Below are 19,418 nucleotides of genomic sequence, written 5' to 3'. Positions count from 1 at the left end.
GTTTTATAAAAGGCAGATATGCTGACACCACAGTAGCGGTTAATCCTCACGATCATTCGCTCTCTCGCCGTCTTCACTTTCTCTCTCTCTCTCTGCTCTCATGGAGAGTGGAAACGTGGCAAATAAAACAGTATCTGAGGACCCTTCGACTCGGGACTCATTAAAGTGGTCTATATTGAGGTAACAAGACATAATTAATGGCACTCTTGATAATGATGTGCAAAAAAGACTGTGTATGAAATAAATAACAGTGAGCTATTTTGTATGCCAAAAAATGATCTGAAGATGATATTATTTTAACACAATTGAAGAAAAAAGGAAACGGCACACTGCTGTTGATAGTATCACTGCTCTTGATAGTATCACTGCTCTTGATAGTATCACTGCTCTGGATAGTATCACTGCTCTTGATAGTATCACTGCTCTTGATAGTATCACTGCTCTGGATAGTATCACTGCTCTGGATAGTATCACTGCTCTTGATAGTATCACTGCTCTGGATAGTATCACTGCTCTGGATAGTATCACTGCTCTGGATAGTATCACTGCTCTGGATAGTATCACTGCTCTTGATAGTATCACTGCTCTGGATAGTATCACTGCTCTTGATAGTATCACTGCTCTTGATAGTATCACTGCTCTGGATAGTATCACTACTCTGGATAGTATCACTGCTCTTGATAGTATCACTGCTCTGGATAGTATCACTGCTCTTGATAGTATCACTGCTCTGGATAGTATCACTGCTCTTGATAGTATCACTGCTCTGGATAGTATCACTGCTCTTGATAGTGTCACTGCTCTGGGTAGTATCACTGCTCTTGATAGTATCATTGCTCTTGATAGTATCACTGCTCTAGTATCACTGCTCTTGATAGTATCACTGCTCTTGATAGTATCACTGCTCGTGATAGTATCACTGCGTGATAGTATCACTGCTCGTGATAGTATCACTGCTCTTGATAGTATCACTGCTCTGGATAGTATCACTGCTCTGGATAGTATCACTGCTCTGGATAGTATCACTGCTCTGGATAGTATCACTGCTCTTGATAGTATCACTGCTCTGGATAGTATCACTGCTCTGGATAGTATCACTGCTCTGGATAGTATCACTGCTCTTGATAGTATCACTGCTCTGGATAGTATCACTGCTCTTGATAGTATCACTGCTCTGGATAGTATCACTGGTCTTGATAGTAATCACTGCTCTTGATAGTATCACTGCTCTGGATAGTATCACTGCTCTGGATAGTATCACTGCTCTTGATAGTATCACTGCTCTGGATAGTATCACTGGTCTTGATAGTATCACTGCTCTTGATAGTATCACTGCTCTTGATAGTATCACTGCTCTAGTATCACTGCTCTGGATAGTATCACTGCTCTGGATAGTATCACTGCTCTTGATAGTATCACTGCTCTGGATAGTATCACTTCTCTAGATAGCATCACTGCTCTTGATAGTATCACTGCTCTTGATAGTATCACTGCTCTGGATAGTATCACTGCTCTGGATAGTATCACTGCTCTGGATAGTATCACTGCTCTTGATAGTATCACTGCTCTGGATAGTATCACTGCTCTTGATAGTATCACTGCTCTGGATAGTATCACTGCTCTTGATAGTATCACTGCTCTTGATAGTATCACTGCTCTGGATAGTATCACTGCTCTGGATAGTATCACTGCTCTGGATAGTATCACTGCTCTTGATAGTATCACTGCTCTGGATAGTATCACTGCTCTGGATAGTATCACTGCTCTTGATAGTATCACTGCTCTGGATAGTATCACTGCTCTTGATAGTATCACTGCTCTGATAGTATCACTGCTCTTGATAGTATCACTGCTCTGGATAGTATCACTGCTCTTGATAGTATCACTGCTCTTGATAGTATCACTGCTCTGGATAGTATCACTGCTCTGGATAGTATCACTGCTCTTGATAGTATCACTGCTCTGGATAGTATCACTGCTCTTGATAGTAATCACTGCTCTTGATAGTATTATTACGTGTTCCACCACCCATGTTATTTACATGATTAAATGTCCATGTGGGCTCTGCTATGTCGGTAAAACCTCTCGTTCTCTCAAACAGAGAATTAGTGAACATAAAAGGGGGGGGGGGGCTGGCTTAATCGACTTCCACATCATCGGCACTTGGGGAGCAGTTGTTGGGGGTTAACTGCCTTTCTCAAGGGCAGAACGGCAGATCTTTCCACCTTGCTGTCTCAGTGATTCAAACCAGCGATGTTACTGGCCCAACACTCTTAATCACTAGGCTACCTGCTAGGCTATCAAGGTTGACAATATTTATGGACCCCACTGTATGTAAACACGCACGCACACTCACATGCTTGTGCAAACACATTATGCCATACTGTATTTTAGTGCACCTTGGAGGTCCTAGGCCTACTACAGCCATGTATGTGCTGCCGATGGTTTTGATCTTCTCAATGTCTCTGTAGCACTCTTTATCCATCAGCTATAGACAAACAGACAGAGAGAGAGAGAAAATGAGATATACAGTACCAGTCAAAAGGTTGGACACACCTACTCATTCAAGGGTTTTTCTTTCTTTATACTATGTTCTACTTTATAGACATCAAAACTCGGAAATAACACGGAATCGGGTAGTAACCAAAAAAGTGTTAAACTAATTGAAATATATTTTATATTTGAGACTCTTCAAAGTAGCCACCCTTTGCCTTGATGACAGCTTTTCACACTCTTGGCATTCTCTCAACCAGCTTCATGAGGTAGTCAGCTGGAATGCATTACCATTAATAACAGGTGTGCCTTGTTAAAAGTTCATTTGTGTAATGTCTTTCCTTCTTAATGTGTTTGAGACAATCAGCTGTGTTGTGACAAGGTATACAGAATATAGATATATTTGGTAAAATACCAAGTCCATATTATGGCAAGAACAGCTCAAATAAGCAAAGAGAAATGACAATCCATCATTACAAAAAGACATGAAGGTCAGTCAATGTGGAAAATTTCAAGAACATTGAAAGATTCTTCAAATGAAGTTGCAAAAAACATCAAGCGCTATGATGAAACTGGCTCTCAAGAGGACCTCCACAGGAATGGAAGACCATAGTTACCTCTGCTGCAGAGGATAAATTCATTAGAGTTACCAGCCTCAAAAATTGCATCCCAAATAGATGCTTCAGAGAGTTCAAGTAACAGACACATCTCAACATCACTGTTCAGAGGAGGCTGCTTGAATCAGGCTTTCATGGTCGAATTGCTGCAAATACTACTAAAGTACACCAATAATAAGAAGAGACTTGTTCGGGCCAAGAAACACGAGCAATGTACATTAGACCGGTGGAAATCTGTCCTTTGGTCTGATTGAGATTTTCAACCGCCGTGTCTTTGTGAGACGCAGAGTAGGTGAACGGATGATCTCTGCATGTGTGGTTCCCACTGTGAAGTATAGAAGAGGAAGTGTGATGGTGTGGGGGTGCATTGCTGTCTGTGATTTATTTAGAATTCAAGGCACACTTAACCAGCATGGCTACCACGGCGTTCTGCAGCGATACGCCATCCCATCTGGTTTGCGCTTAGCGGGACTATCATTTGTTTTTCAACAGGACAATGACCAAACACCTCCAGGCTGTGTAAGGGCTATTTGACCAAGAAGGAGAGTGATGGAGTGCTGTATCAGATGACCTGACCTCCACAATCACATGACCGTAACCGAATCTAGATGGTTTGGGTTGAGTTGGACCGCAGAGTGAAGGAAAAGCAGCCAACAAATGCTCAACATATGTAGGAACTCCTTCAAGACTGTTGGAAAAGCATTCCAGGTGAAGCTGGTTGAGAGAATGCCAAGAGTGTGCGAAGCTGTCTTCAAGGCAAAGGGTGGCTACTGGTTTTTGGTTACTACATGATTCCATATGTGCTGTTTCATAGTTTTGATGGCTTCACTATTATGTAGCAAACAGTAAAAATAAAGAAAACCCCTTGAATGAGTTGGCCTAACTGGTTGCATCACCGCCTGGTATGACAACTGCTCGGCCTCTGACCGCAAGGCACTACAGAGTGTAGTGCATACGGCCCAGTACACCACTGGGGCCAAGCTTCCTGCCATCCAGGACCTCTATACCAGGTAGTGTCAGGGGAAGGCCACAAACTACAGTCACCCTAGTCATAGACTCTTCTCTTTGCTACCGCACGGCAATCGGTACCGGAGCGTCAAGTCTAGGTCCAAATGGCTTCTTAAAACAACTTTTCTACCCCCAGGCCATAGAACTCCTGAACAGCTAATCAAATGACTACCTGGACTATTTGCATTGACCCCACCCCCCATTTTTACACTGCTGCTACTCTCTGTTTATTATCCATGCATAGTCACTTTACCTCTACCTACAGTGCATGTACATATTACCTCAATTACCTTGACTAACCGGTGCCCCCGCACATTGACTCTGTACCGGTACCCCATTATATAGCCTCGTTATTGTATATACTCTCGCTACTGTTATTTTATTGTTGCGCCTTAATTATTATTATTATTATTATTTTTTATTACTTTACTTTATTTGAGTAAATACTTTAATACTTTTTTCTTAAAACTGCATTGTTGGTTAAGGGCTTGTAAGTAATAATTTCACTGTAAGGTCTACACATGTTGTATTTGGCACATGTGACAAATACAATTGGATTTGATTTGTTACAAAGGGTTGAGGAGGAAGTTCTGGATTTTACAACTTCATGTTAGATGGTTCATCACCCTGAAAGAACAGTTATTACAGATTTAACGGTACCTGTCCTAGATCAGTGGAGAGAGGGGTCAGTTATTACATAGCGTTAACTGTACTGGCCCTATAACAGAGGCAGAGAGGTAGACAGGTAGCTAGGAGTTAAATAGGGCTAATACACAGGTCCTGGGACAGTTACAGAGGGTTAACAGTACATGTTCTAGAATAGAGGTAGACCATGAACTAGTTGTTAGATAGGGCTAATACACAGGTCTAGGAACAGTTGATACAGGGTAGTTTCCTTGAGCAGAGAGGCAGAGAGAGTATGTAAGCTAGATACGACTAGTACTGGTCCTGGGACAGTTGTTTAAGGCTACCAGTACATATTCTAGGACATTGGACTGATGTGTCTTTCTTGTGCATTTCTTTGCACTGTGTACCTTATATTTGCAACAATGTATCATCTACAGCACCCGGCCACATTAGTACAGTGCATTGATGGACATAGGGTTACATGGGGGATCGAGAAATGTAACCATTCTACAACATTCCAGGGTCTTAGGGTCACCACTGTTTCCAGAAAGACACTTCCTGGTTCCACTGTATACAAAACAATCCTGTTCTTGTAACAGGAATACACATTTCCTGGTTGGGAAGTCTCCAGGATGTTTGATTTCATACTTTCCTGTTTCTGAGAAGGGGGGTGCAGACATCAGTAAGACGGATATTGATCAATCAATGGACACAGAACAACCAAAAATCAACCACAACTGCAACCAAACCGCAACCACTGTACAAGCTTAGAGGTCAAAGAAGCAATTCTTAACACCCTGTTCAAAACATGACCACGTCATGATGCGGTCAGATCACAATACAACCCAAACATGACCTCAAAAGAACCCAACAACACTAGCTACTCTTGTGCACCGCTACCCAAACATGAGATGACCCAGTCCTGCTGGTGGACCCAGTGGGGCACAGGGGAGACGGGGGACGGGGTGAGACTCACCAAGTTGCGGGGGTTGGACATGAGGAAGTGCTGGGCTACATGTGAAGGTAGGAGATTGAACAGGATCCTCTTGTTGTTCAGCTTGACTTTCTCCATGTCGCCTTTCTCCTCCTCCGCCTGCACAAAATAGAGTGAAAACTAAGATAGCCCCACATCTCTATCACTCTGATGCAATGTATTAGTTTGCATACCCAATGGCACCCTATTTTCTAAATAGTGCACTACATTTGACCAGAACCCCTAACTGACCAGGACCCCCTATATGGTTCTGGAAATAAAATAGTGCACCACATAGGGAATAGGGTGCCATTTGGAACTGCGAGCTACCTTCATCAGGGTTTCTGCTAAGAATAAGCCAATAAATAACCAATACACCTGGATACAGACAGAATAACAGAGTGGTAGTCCTTTAAGTTTGTACAGATTTGTGCTTTGTTTTCACTTGGAGCTCTGAGAGGACTTTTCAATTACTGTATTTCAGCTGTAATACATTTTCCTCATCACTAGAGGGGGGTAATGACTCACACACAATAAGATAGAGTAAAAAGAAATGGAGGAACTTAAAGAAAAATCCAAGTGTAATATATTATAAAAATAAAGTGAACTGGATGGAATATGGGAAAAAAATGCACCATCATTTTTTAATCTTCAACATAGAAATTATACTAAAAATAATTGACTGAAATAAATCACAGAGTCACCCACAATTCACCAAACAATATTTTGAAAGAGGTAGCAAAATACTTTCAGCATATATTTTTGTTTTAGTCTCCTCCATCTCCACTAACCGAAGTTAATTGTATGGATTTTCTTTCTATTAATAATGTCAAATGAACAGCTGTACTGAAAGATTCATGCGAGTTTGGGAAAACTCCAGGGATGGATGGCTGAGGTATAGCAAACACTTTTTGATGTACTTAGAGGACCTTTATTATCATGTTTTAACCAGTCCTATAAATCCTCTTAAGGATCCGCCCCTTTTTTTCCATTTTCGTCTAAAATGACCTACCCAAATCTAACTGCCTGTAGCCCTGAAGCAAGGACATGCATATTGTTAGATGTTCAATTAATGTAGGAGAATATAACACATTTGATCTGGATAAAGATCATACAAAGAAAAGGTGTTTTTTGGGGGGAGGGGGTTGTACCATCATCAATTAAATGAAATGCAACAGAAATGACCAAATGTATTATGCCAGCCCAGGCGCAATTTAGATTTTGGCCACTACATAGCAGCAGTGTATGTGCAATGTTTTAGACTGATCCAATGAACCATTGCATTTCTGTTCAAACTGTTGTATGAAGACTGCCCAAATGTGCCTAATTGATTTATTAATACATTCTCCTCAAATAATAGCATGGTATTTGTTCACTGTATTTGTTCACTGTAATAATAGCTACTGTAAATCTGACAGTCCAGTTAGAATAACAAGAATTTAAGATTTCTGCCAATGTCAGATATGTTCAGCCCAACCTGAGCCGCTACACGTTTGCATCTATCATCCGTACATTCTGAAATGACAACTGGTAAGTTACCTACAATCTACACCATGCTCTTTATGTATGTATACTGTAGTATACTGCAGTCTGACATATCAGTAGGCCTGTGTTACTCAATGATTGTTGGATAATGTTACAGTAATGTCATTTCATATTGAAAGAAAATGTATTATTTTAGCTTACTGTAACCAATCATATATTTGTGGATCTTCTGCAGAACTGAGAGACGGCCAGGCCATGGTGGAAGACAAGTTATTGTACAAATTGCAGTAACTTGCAGGCAACTGGCTGCCTGTAACCTACTGTGTTTTCACTGGCTCTTCTAAAAGTCTGCATCTGCTACGGTATGCTGCCAAAACAAGTGTGGCTTATTGGAGGCGTGGCTTTCAGCTAGCGCTTTTTGGTGTCCTGAGAGATGGAAGGCCATCCCAGTTGATTTGCAGATCTTGTACACTGTCAGTTCTTCTGCCTCCTGGCTGACGTAAGTGCATTTGATACCAAACAGCAATACAATATTTGATTTATAGCTCATCACCACATAATTATAATAGTCATTTTGCTGCCACACCTCCGTCTTATGAATCGGACCAAGGCGCAGCGATAAACAGCTGCCTCTGATTGGGAACCATGTCAGGCCGTCATATACATACTAATTACCTAGACCTACAAAACCCCTAGACATACAAAACCCTAGACAATACATAAACTTGCATACCCACCCTCGTCACACCCTGACCTAGCCAAAATATAAAGAAAACAGAGATGTCTAAGGTCAGAGCGTGACAGTACCCCCTTCCCCCCACAAAGGGTGCAGACTCCCGGCCGCAAACCTGAACCAATAGGGGAGGGTCCGGGTGGACATCTACCCTATCCAGTTCTAGACACAGCCTCCCCTCCTTACGCTGATTCCTCCGCCTTTGTAGAAACGGACCGTGGGTCATCGCCGAAGGCCCCGGACTGGGAACCGTCGCTGGAGACCCCGGACTGAGGACCATCGCTGGAGACCCCGGACTGAGGACCATCGCTGGAGGTTCCGGACTGTGGCCTGTCGTTGGAGGTTCCGGACTGTGGCCCGTCGTTGGAGGTTCCGGACTGTGGCCCGTCGTTGGAGGTTCCGGACTGTGGCCCGTCGTTGGAGGTTCCGGACTGTGGCCCGTCGCTGGAGGTTCCGGACTGTGGCCCGTCGCTGGAGGTTCCGGACTGTGGCCCGTCGTTGGAGGTTCCGGACTGTGGCCCGTCGTTGGAGGTTCCAGACTGTGGCCCGTCGTTGGAGGTTCCAGACTGTGGCCCGTCGTTGGAGGTTCCAGACTGTGGCCCGTCGTTGGAGGTTCCAGACTGTGGCCCGTCGTTGGAGGTTCCAGATTGTGGCCCGTCGTTGGAGGTTCCGGACTGTGGCCCGTCGTTGGAGGTTCCAGATTGTGGCCCGTCGTTGGAGGTTCCAGATTGTGGCCATCGTTGGAGGTTCCGGACTGTGGCCCGTCGTTGGAGGTTCCGGACTGTGGCCCGTCGTTGGAGGTTCCGGACTGTGGCCCGTCGTTGGAGGTTCCGGACTGTGGCCCGTCGTTGGAGGTTCCGGACTGTGGCCCGTTGTTGGAGGTTCCGGACTGTGGCCCGTCGTTGGAGGTTCCGGGCTGTGGCCCGTCGTTGGAGGTTCCGGACTGTGGCCCGTCGTTGGAGGTTCTGGACTGTGGCCCGTCGTTGGCGGCACCGGACTGTGGCCCGTCGTTGGAGGTTCCTGACTGTGGCCCGTCGTTGGAGGTTCCTGACTGTGGCCCGTCGTTGGAGGTTCCGGACTGTGGCCCGTCGTTGGAGGTTCCGGACTGTGGCCCGTCGTTGGAGGTTCCGGACTGTGGCCCGTCGTTGGAGGTTCCGGACTGGAGCGTAGGGGCTGGCACAATACGTCCTGGCTGGATGCTCACTTGAGCCCGGCAAGTGCGGGGCGCTAACACAGGACGCACTGGGCTGTGCAGACGCACCGGAGACACAGTACGCAGGATATCCTGGTCCAAGGAAGGTGTACTAGAGACCAGGAGCGCTGAGCCGGCACCATCCGTCCTGGCTGGATGCCCATTCTAGCCCGGCAAATGCGAGGAGCTGGAATAGAGCGCACCGGGCTAGGAATGCGAACTGTAGACACCGTGCGCTCCACCGCATAACACGATGCCTGACCAGTACCACTCTCCCTACGGTAAGCACGAGGAGTTGGCTCAGGTCTCTAACCTGACTCAGCCAATCTCCTTGTGTGCCGCCCCCCCAAAAAAAATAATTGGGGCTGCCTCTCTGGCTTCCGTGCTAACCGTGTCCCCTCGTATCGCCGCCGTTCGTCCTGCGCTCACTCCACCTGCTTCCATGGCAGGGTCCTGTCCCCTGCCATTACCTCCTCCCAGGTCCAGGATGTGGTAATACACCGTTCCTCCTCCCTTAAGGTGACCTGACCAGATCTCAACCCCCTTGATGCCTAATCCAAAGCCCTCCACCCGTATCACTTATCACCTATAGCACTCCGGTCCCCTCCACCCATGTCACCTATAGCACTCCCATGACTGCCTCCCCTCTACCCACTCTATCACTCCTCAGATACTATAGTTTTACTTCTAATGTATCATGTCTCCAGTATAACAATGTTCCAAGTTTAACCTAACAAGCCTTGTACTAAAACATATTAAATAGTTTTTTCCCTCATTAATCTACACACAATACCCCATAATGACAAAGCAAAAAAAGGTTTTAAGTTTTTGTTTTACAAATGTATTTTAAAAAATAACATGAAAACCTTATTTACATAAGTATTCAGACCCTTTGCTATGAGACTCGAAATTGAGCTCAGGTGCATCCTGTTTCCATCGATCATCCTTGAGATGTTACTATAACTTGACTGGAGTCCACCTGTGGTAAATTCAATTGAGTGGACATGATTTGGAAAGGCACACACCTGTCTATATAAGGTCCCACATTTGACATTGCATGTCAGAGCAAAAACCAAGCCATGAGGTGGATGGAATTGTCCGCAGAGCTCTATGATAGGATTGTGTCGAGGCACAGATGTGGGGAAGGGTACCAAAACATTTCTGCAGCATTAAAGGTCCCCAAGCACACAGTGGCCTCCGTCATTCTTAAATGGAAGAAATGTGGAACCATCGAGACCCTTCCTAGAGCTGGCCGCCAGGCCAAACTGAGCAAACTACTGCGCTCTACTTTCCGGCTACCCGGATAAAGCACAAAGTAAACTTCAGTTAGTTTTAAACACAGCTGCTAGAATCTTGATTAGAACCACAAAAATATGATTATATTACTCCAGTGCTAGCCTCTCTACACTGGCTTCCTGTTAAGGCTAGGGCTGATTTCAAGGTTTTACTGTTAACCTACAAAGCATTACATGGGCTTGCTCCTACCAATCTTTCCGATTTGGTCCTGCTGTACATACCTACACGTACACTATGGTCACAAGACTCAGGACTCCTTACCGTCCCTAGAATTTCTAAGCAAACAGCTGGAGGCAGGGCTTTCTCCTATAGAGCTCAATTTTTATGGACTGGCTATCAATGTGAGAGACATGGACTCGGTTTCGGCCTTTAAGTCTTCATTGAAGACTCATCTCTTCAGTAGGTCAGGTGATTGAGTGTAGTCTGACCCAGGGGTGTGAAGGTGAATGGAAAGGCGCCCTTGCTGTCTCTACCTGGCTGGTTCCCCTCTGTCCACTGGGACACTCTGCCTCTAACCCCGGACAGGGCCACAGTGTTTCCCAACCCCTCCTGTCTCAGCCTCCAGTATTTATGCTGCAATAGTTTATGTGTTGGGGGGCTAGGGTCAATCTGTTATATCTGGAGTATTTCTCTTATCCAGTGTCCTGTGTGAATTTAAGTATGCTCCCTCCCTCTCTCTCTTTCTCTCTTCTCTCAGAGGACTTGAGCCCTAGGACCATGCCTCAGGACTACCTGGCCTGATGACTCCTTGCTGTCCCCAGTCCACCTGGTCATGCTGCTGCTCCAGTTTCAACTGTTCTGCCTGCGGCTATGGAACCCTGATCGGTTCACCAGACGTGCTACCTGTCCCAGACCTTCTGTTTTCAACTCTCTCTCTACCTGCTGTCTCTAACTGAATGATTGAAACTAACATTTACTCTTGAGGTGCTGACCTGTTCCACCCACTACAACAACTGTTACTTATTATTACCTGACCCTGCTGGTCATCTATGAACATTTGAACATCTTGGCCATGTTCTGTTATAATCTCCACCCGGCACAGCCAGAAGAGGACTGGCCACCCCACATATGCTCTCTCTAATTCTCTCTTTCTTTCTCTCTCTCGGAGGACCTGAGCCTGGTTCTTCTCTAGGTTTCTTCCTAGGTTCTGGCCTTTCTAGGGAGTTTTTCCTAGCCACTGTGCTTCTACACCTGCATTGCTTGCTGTTTGGGGTTTTATGCTGGGTTTCTGTACAGCAATTTGAGATATCAGCTGATGTACAAAGGGCTATATAAATTAATCTAACCACTTCTGGGAAAATTGGAAAACACTAAACAGACAACAATACGAAGAATTATCTATCCAAAATGGAGATGTATGGGTAAACCACTTCTCCAATCTTTGTGGCTCTACAACAAAGAACAAACAGCAAAAACATATACATGATCAAATACAAATCTTAGAATCAACTATTAAAAGACTACCAGAACACACTGGATTCTCCAATTACGTCCAATGAACTACAGGACAAAATAAAAACCCTCCAACCAAAAAAAGAACTGAAGTGTTGATGGTATCCTTAATGAAATAAAAAAAATATACAGACAACAAATTCCAATTGACTATACTAAAACTATTTAACATCATCCTTAGCTCTGGCATCTTCCCCAATATTTGGAACCAAGGACTTATCACTCCAATCCACAAAAGTGGAGACAAATTTGACCTCAATAACTACCGTGGGATACACATCAACAGCAACCATGGGAGAATCCTCTGCATTATCATTAACAGCAGACTCATACATTTCCTCAGTGAAAACAATGCACAGAGCAAATCTCAAATTGGCTTTTTAACAAATTATCGTACGACAGACCACGTATTCACACTGCAAACCCTAATTGATAAACAAACACACTGCTGATTTCAAAAAAAGCATTTGACTCAATTTGGCATGAAAAAACACACACATTTCTTCCCACAGGGCCGTGGGGTGAGACTGGGATGCAGCTTAAACCCCACCTTCTTCAGAATATATATCAACGAATTTGGGAGGGCACTAGAACAGTCTGCAGCACCCGGCCTCACCCTACTAGAATCTGAAGTCAAATGTTTACTGTTTGCTGATGATCTGGTACTTCTGTCCCCAACCAAGGAGGGCCTACAGCAGCACCTTGATCTTCTGCACAGATTCTGCCAGACCTGGGCCCTGACAGTAAATCTCAGTAAGACCAAATTAATGGTGTTCCAAAAAAGGTCCAGTCGCCAGGACACAAATACAAATTCCATCTAGACACCGTTGCCCTAGAGCACACAAACAACCATACATACCTTGGCCTAAACATCGGCGCCACAGGTAACTTCCACAAAGCTGTGAACGACCTGAGAGACAAGGCAAGAAGGGCGTTGTATGCCATCAAAAGGAACATAAAATTCTACATACCAATTAAGATCTGGCTAAAGGTACTTGAATCAGGTATAGAGCCCATTGCCCTTTATGTTTGTGAGGTCTGGTGTCTGCTCACCAACCAAGAATTCACAAAATGGGATAAACAACAAATTGAGACTCTGCATGCAGAAATCTGCAACAATATCCTCTGTGTACATAACGTAAAACACAAAATAATGCATGCAGAGCAGAATTAGGCCAACACCCACTAATTATCAGAAAAGAGCTGTTAAATTCTACAACCACCTAAAAAGGAAACGATTCCCAAACCTTCCATAACAAATCCATCACCCACAGGGAGATGAACCAGGAGAAGAGTCCTCTAAGCAAGCTGGTCCTGGGGCTCTGTTCACAAACACAAACACACTTCACAGAGCCCCAGGGCAGCAACCAAATCATGAGAAAACAAAAACATAATTACTTGACACATTGGAAAGAATTCCCCCAAAAAACAGAGCAAACTAGAATGCTATTTGGCCCTAAAGAGAGAGCACACAGTGACAGAATACCTGACCACTGTGACTGACCAAACCTTGCTTGTTTGTAGGTGACCAAATACTTATTTTCCACCATAATTTGCAAATAAATTCATTAAAACTCATACAATGTGATTTTCTGGATTTTTTTTCTTCTCATTTTGTCCATCATAGTTGAAGTGTACCTATGATGAAAGTTACAGGCCTCTCATCTTTTTAAGTGGGAGAACTTGCACAATTGGTGGCTGACTAAATACTTTTTTGCCCCACTGTATTTGTAATAATGACAATTACAAAAACACTGAATGAACAATGAACACTTATTTTAACTTAATATAACGTGTAGCGAAATGCTTGTGCTTCTAGTTCCGACAATGCAGTAATAACCAACAAGTAATCTAACTAACAATTCCAAAACTGCTGTCTTATACACACAAGTGTAGGGGGATAAAGAATATGTACATAAAGATATATGAATGAGTGATGGTACAGAATGGCATAGGCAAGATGCAGTAGATGGTATCGAGTACACTATATACATATGAGATGAGTATGTAAACAAAGTGGCATAGTTAAAGTGGCTAGTGATACATGTATTACATTATTTATGCAGTAGATGATATAGAGTACAGTATATACATATGCGATGAATAATGTAGGGTATGTAAACATTATATTAGGTAGCATTGTTTAAAGTGGCTAGTGATATATTTTACATAATTTCCCATCATTAAAGTGGCTGGAGTTGAGTCAGTGTGTTGGCAGCAGCCACTCAATGTTAGTGGTGGCTGTTTAACAGTCTGATGGCCTTGAGATAGAAGCTGTTTTTCAGTCTCTCGGTCCCAGCTTTGATGCACCTGTACTGACCTCGCCTTCTGGATGATAGCGGGGTGAACAGGCAGTGGCTCGGGTGGTTGTTGTCCTTGATGATCTTTATGGCCTTCCTGTAACATCGGGTGGTGTAGGTGTCCTGGAGGGCAGGTAGTTTGCCCTCGGTGATGCGTTGTGCAGACCTCACTACCCTCTGGAGAGCCTTACGGTTGTGGGCGGAGCAGTTGCCGTACCAGGCGGTAATACAGCCCGCCAGGATGCTCTCGATTGTGCATCTGTAGAAGTTTGTGAGTGCTTTTGGTGACAAGCCAAATTTCTTCAGCCTCCTGAGGTTGAAGAGGCGCTGCTGCGCCTTCTTCACAATGCTGTCTGTGTGGGTGGACCAATTCAGTTTGTCTGTGATGTGTATGCCGAGGAACTTAAAACGTACTACCCTCTCCACTACTGTTCCATCGATGTGGATAGGGGGGTGTACCTTCTGCTGTTTCCTGAAGTCCACAATCATCTCCTTAGTTTTGTTGACGTTGAGTGTGAGGTTATTTTCCTGACACCACACTCCGAGGGCCCTCAACTCCTCCCTGTAGGCCGTCTCGTCGTTGTTGGTAATCAAGCCTACCACTGTTGTGTCGTCCGCAAACTTGATGATTGAGTTGGAGGCGTGCGTGGCCACGCAGTCGTGGGTGAACAGGGAGTACAGGAGAGGGCTCAGAACGCACCCTTGTGGGGCCCCAGTGTTAAGGGATCAGCGGGGTGGAGATGTTGTTGCCTACCCTCACCACCTGGGCCCGTCAGGAAGTCCAGTACCCAGTTGCACAGGGCGGGGTCGAGACCCAGGGTCTCGAGCTTGATGACGAGCTTGGAGGGTACTATGGTGTTGAATGCCAAGCTATAGTCGATGAACAGCATTCTCACGTAGGTATTCCTCTTGTCCAGATGGGTTAGGGCAGTGTGCAGTGTGGTTGAGATTGCATCGTCTGTGGACCTATTTGGGTGGTAAGCAAATTGGAGTGGGTCTAGGGTGTCAGGTAGGGTGGAGGTGATATGGTCCTTGACTAGTCTCTCAAAGCACTTCATGATGACGGAAGTGAGTGCTACGGGGCGGTAGTCGTTTAGCTCAGTTACCTTAGCTTTCTTGGGAACAGGAACAATGGTGGCCCTCTTGAAGCATGTGGGAACAGCAGACTGGGATAGGGATTGATTGAATATGTCCGTAAACACACCAGCCAGCTGGTCTGCGCATGCTCTGAGGGCGCGGCTGGGGATGCCGTCTGGGCCTGCAGCCTTGCGAGGGTTAACACGTTTAAATGTCTTACTCACCTCGGCTGCAGTGAAGGAGAGGCCGCATGTTTTGGTTGCAGGCCGTGTCAGTGGCACTGTATTGTCCTCAAAGCGGGCAAAAAAGTTTCATTGACACTCCGTTTTAGCAGTGTCTGCTCTGTACACAATTTGTGGAGTTGAGACATATTAAGGGTAAGTTAGAAAGGTAAACTTCTCTATCACAGTAAAATAATGTCTCAATGTGTTTTGGTATAAATGAACTCGATTTGTGCGATAAAGGCATTTGGAATATCACGCTAAAACATACATTTGAATGTATGCCCTATCTGGAAGAAGAAGGGGATAATCATATAATCATATAATCTTCGTGGGGGGGGGGGGGCTGAGAGGACCTGCGACACCTCAGTCATGGCCAGACAAGGGGAGATGACATATACCAACACAGCTACAGCAGCATCTCTTCTACACACCCTCTCTCTCCATCCACCTCGTCTATGTATTGCTTTATGTGCTGTCTATTTCTTTTTCTATTTCTTGCCTTACGTTACACACACACACACACACACACCTCAGTCCAAAAACCTATTATTTCCTCAGAGACAGAACCTTTGACAGTCCCCCCCCATTTCCATGGCAACAGAAGTGGTCAGGTGCTCCCTTACCTGATTGCCAATAACCATGACTGTGTCCCAAATGGTATCCTATTTCCCACATAGTGCTCTACTTATAGGGTTCTGGTCAAAAGTAGTGCACAAAATAGGGATTAGAGTGCCCTTAGGGATGAAAGCCATCCCTCACTGTCTGTCACTCACTGGAACTGTGTGGCATAGACCAAGACTCGTTTCTCATGGCTGGTGATTTTAATGCAGGGAAAGTGAAATCCGTTTTACCTCATTTTTACCAGCATATTACCTGTTCAACTAAAGGTGAGAAAACTCTACTCTACCTTTACTTCACACACAGAAATGCATACAACACCTTCCCTCGCTCTCCCTTTGACAAATCAGACCATAACTCTATCCTCCTGCTTCCTGATTATAAGCAAGAACTCAAACAGGAAGTACCAATGACACGCTCAATACAGAAGTGGTCCAATGAATGCTAAGCTACAGGACGTTCAGACTGGAATATGTTCCAGGATTCATCCGATAACATATTATTAATATCAGCTTCATTAATAAATGCATCGATGACGTCGTCCCCACAGTGAATGTAGCTAAAATAAACAAAGAAAAATGACCATCATTACTTTAAGACATGAAGGTCAGTCAATCAGGAACATTTCGAGAACTTTGAAAGTTTCTTCAAGTGCAGTCGCAAAAACCATCAAGCGCAATGATGAAACTGTCTCACGAGGACCCCCACAGGAATGGGTGACCCATAGTTATTAGAGTTCATTAGAGTTACCAGCCTCAGAAATTGCAGCCCAAATAAATGCTTCCCAGAGTTCAAGTAACAGACACATATCAACATCAACTGTTCAGAGGAGACTGTGTGAATCAGGCCTTCGTGGTCGAATTGCTGCAAAGAAACCACTACTAAAGGACACCAATAAGAAGAAGTGAAATGCTTTTGCCAAGAAACATGAGCATTGGACATTAGACCGGTGGAAATATGTCCGTTGTTCTGATGAGTCCAAATGTTTTCATTTTGGTTCCATCCGCCGTGTCTTTGTGAGACATAGAGTAGGTGACCAGATGATCTCCACATGTGTGGTTCCCACCGTGAAGCATGGAGGAGGAGGTGTTCCTCTGGGTTTGACACGTGAGCTTATGTGACCTCCACTGGTATCCAAACACTGTTTGTGTAATTTGTGTATAATTTCCCTCCACTGGTATCAAAACAGTGTAAAAGTGCAATTAGTGTTGTGTTAGCTGCTGCCCTAAATGCACACTTCTCCATTTGCAAACCTAATAGCTGACACACACAACACACACACACACACACACACACACACACACACAAACAAAAGTGTGGCTTGAGAATAGTGTTAGGGCCCTAAAGCTGACACCCACACCACTCTTTCTCCACTCAGAGCACAATACACAGCCGCACTCCTTTTCTCCCCTTCTCTCTAGCGCTCCACCTCTATCCATCTCCTCTAAAAAAAACATACGTGAGATTGACCTGTCACTTCAAATCTCTCTCGCTCTCTGTCTCTGGGCAATTCTAAGGTAATGGAATTGCGCAGAGACTCCCGATACTTCACTTACAAATGTATGCCACTTGGTTCCTACACTTTGGAATCGTTAAAAAGGATACTTTAAACATGGTTCCATTGTCAATCCACCAGACAGTGTTTATTCATCTGTATAACAGCAAAAAGACCCCTTTTCAACATTGGATGTGCTTCTCTCTGCAAAACCAGTTTGGATTTCCATATACACATATGTGGTATTCAGATCCCTTGACTTTCTCCACATTTTGTTACATTACAGCCTTGTTCTAAAATGGATTCAATTGATTTTTAGCTCATCAATTTACACACAATACCCATAATGACAAAGCACAAACAGGTTTTTACAAATTATTTGATTTAAAGATTTCAGACCCTTTACTCAGTACTTTGTTGAATCACCTTTGGCAGTGATTACAGCCTCCAGTCTTCTTGGGTCTGACTCTCCAGACCTTAATCCCATTGAGAACTTGTGGTCAATCCTCAAGAGGTGGTTGGGCAAACAAAATCCCACAAATTCTGAACAAACTCCAAGTATTGATTATGTAAAGCTGGGCTGCCATCAGTCAGGATGTTAACTGATAGCATGCCAGGGCAGATTGAATGGGCTGCCATCAGTCAGGATGTGGCCCAGAAGTTAATTGACAGCATGCCAGGGCAGATTGGATCAACACTGCAAATATTGACTCTTTGCATCAACTTCATGTAATTGTCAATAAAAGCCTTTGACAGTTATGAAATGCTTGTAATTATACTTCAGTATTCCATAGGGAGTCCTCGACAGGGGCTGCCCTAGTGGTAACGTTGAGTATACCACTCTCCATCAGATTGGCCTTCAATATCAACCTAACAATGTTTTTTTGTGAAAATGGTTAAAAATTATTTTCGGGGTCCTTTCCAGAATGTCGCAAATTCGGCATGTCCGGGGTCACCGTTTTTAAGTCCCGGAAAAAAAAAAAAAAAAGTTTATGTTTATCACTATTTCGACCTTGTAGTGTTCAGCCATCTTCAACAGCTGATCTTTAGTACATCATTCTAACAGTTCCCCTGATGGATTAACTTGTCTACATTACACGCGATAGTCACAAGTAACTGCTAAAAATAATCTTGCTCTTCCCCTCTGCTGCGCAACCCGGACCACAAGAGAAACGCCAATCTCACTGGGCATCACAGGAGATGATACATAAGGAGTTTCCCCAAAACATACAATAACTGTACCCTATTCTTCGTGCGGATTCGCAGTGGGTAATTACGCATGGAAAAATCCCCCAGCATTCCCAAGCCATGAAACAGACCGAGACAACGGCTCAGTTCACGGACACCACACAAAAACAACAAATAAAATAACCATGCCCAACGTACTCCAAAGTGGAACACGTCACTCAGCCTAACAGGGGAAAAGAAAGGCTATAGCTCTGGGTAGCAAATAGCACTACCCTTCCCAAATCTCCCACTGAGGTACCGATTGTACTCACCTCCTCGGACTGATGTTCCTACAGCAAGTAGAGCAAGAGTATCTAGCCTGGGCAGGGGCCTGAAAATGAGCCATTGTTGCCCTCTCGAACCCAGCACACAACCAATTTACGGCTAATAAATAAAGATTAGTTATAAATAAAAATATTTATTAAAAAGTAAACATGGGAAAAGTATATGAACCCCTAGGCTAATGACATCTCCAAAAGCTAATTGGAGTCAGAAGTCAGCTAACCTGTAGTCCAATCAATGAGATTGGAAATGTTTGTTAGAGCTGCCTTGCCATATTTGAGACTCTGGGATGCTGGCCTTCTAGAGTTCTGTTGGCCAG

The sequence above is a fragment of the Oncorhynchus keta genome, chromosome 26 (assembly GCF_023373465.1).
Source record: "Oncorhynchus keta strain PuntledgeMale-10-30-2019 chromosome 26, Oket_V2, whole genome shotgun sequence".
Lineage (NCBI taxonomy): Eukaryota > Metazoa > Chordata > Actinopteri > Salmoniformes > Salmonidae > Oncorhynchus > Oncorhynchus keta.
This window is presented reverse-complemented; position numbering follows the sequence as displayed.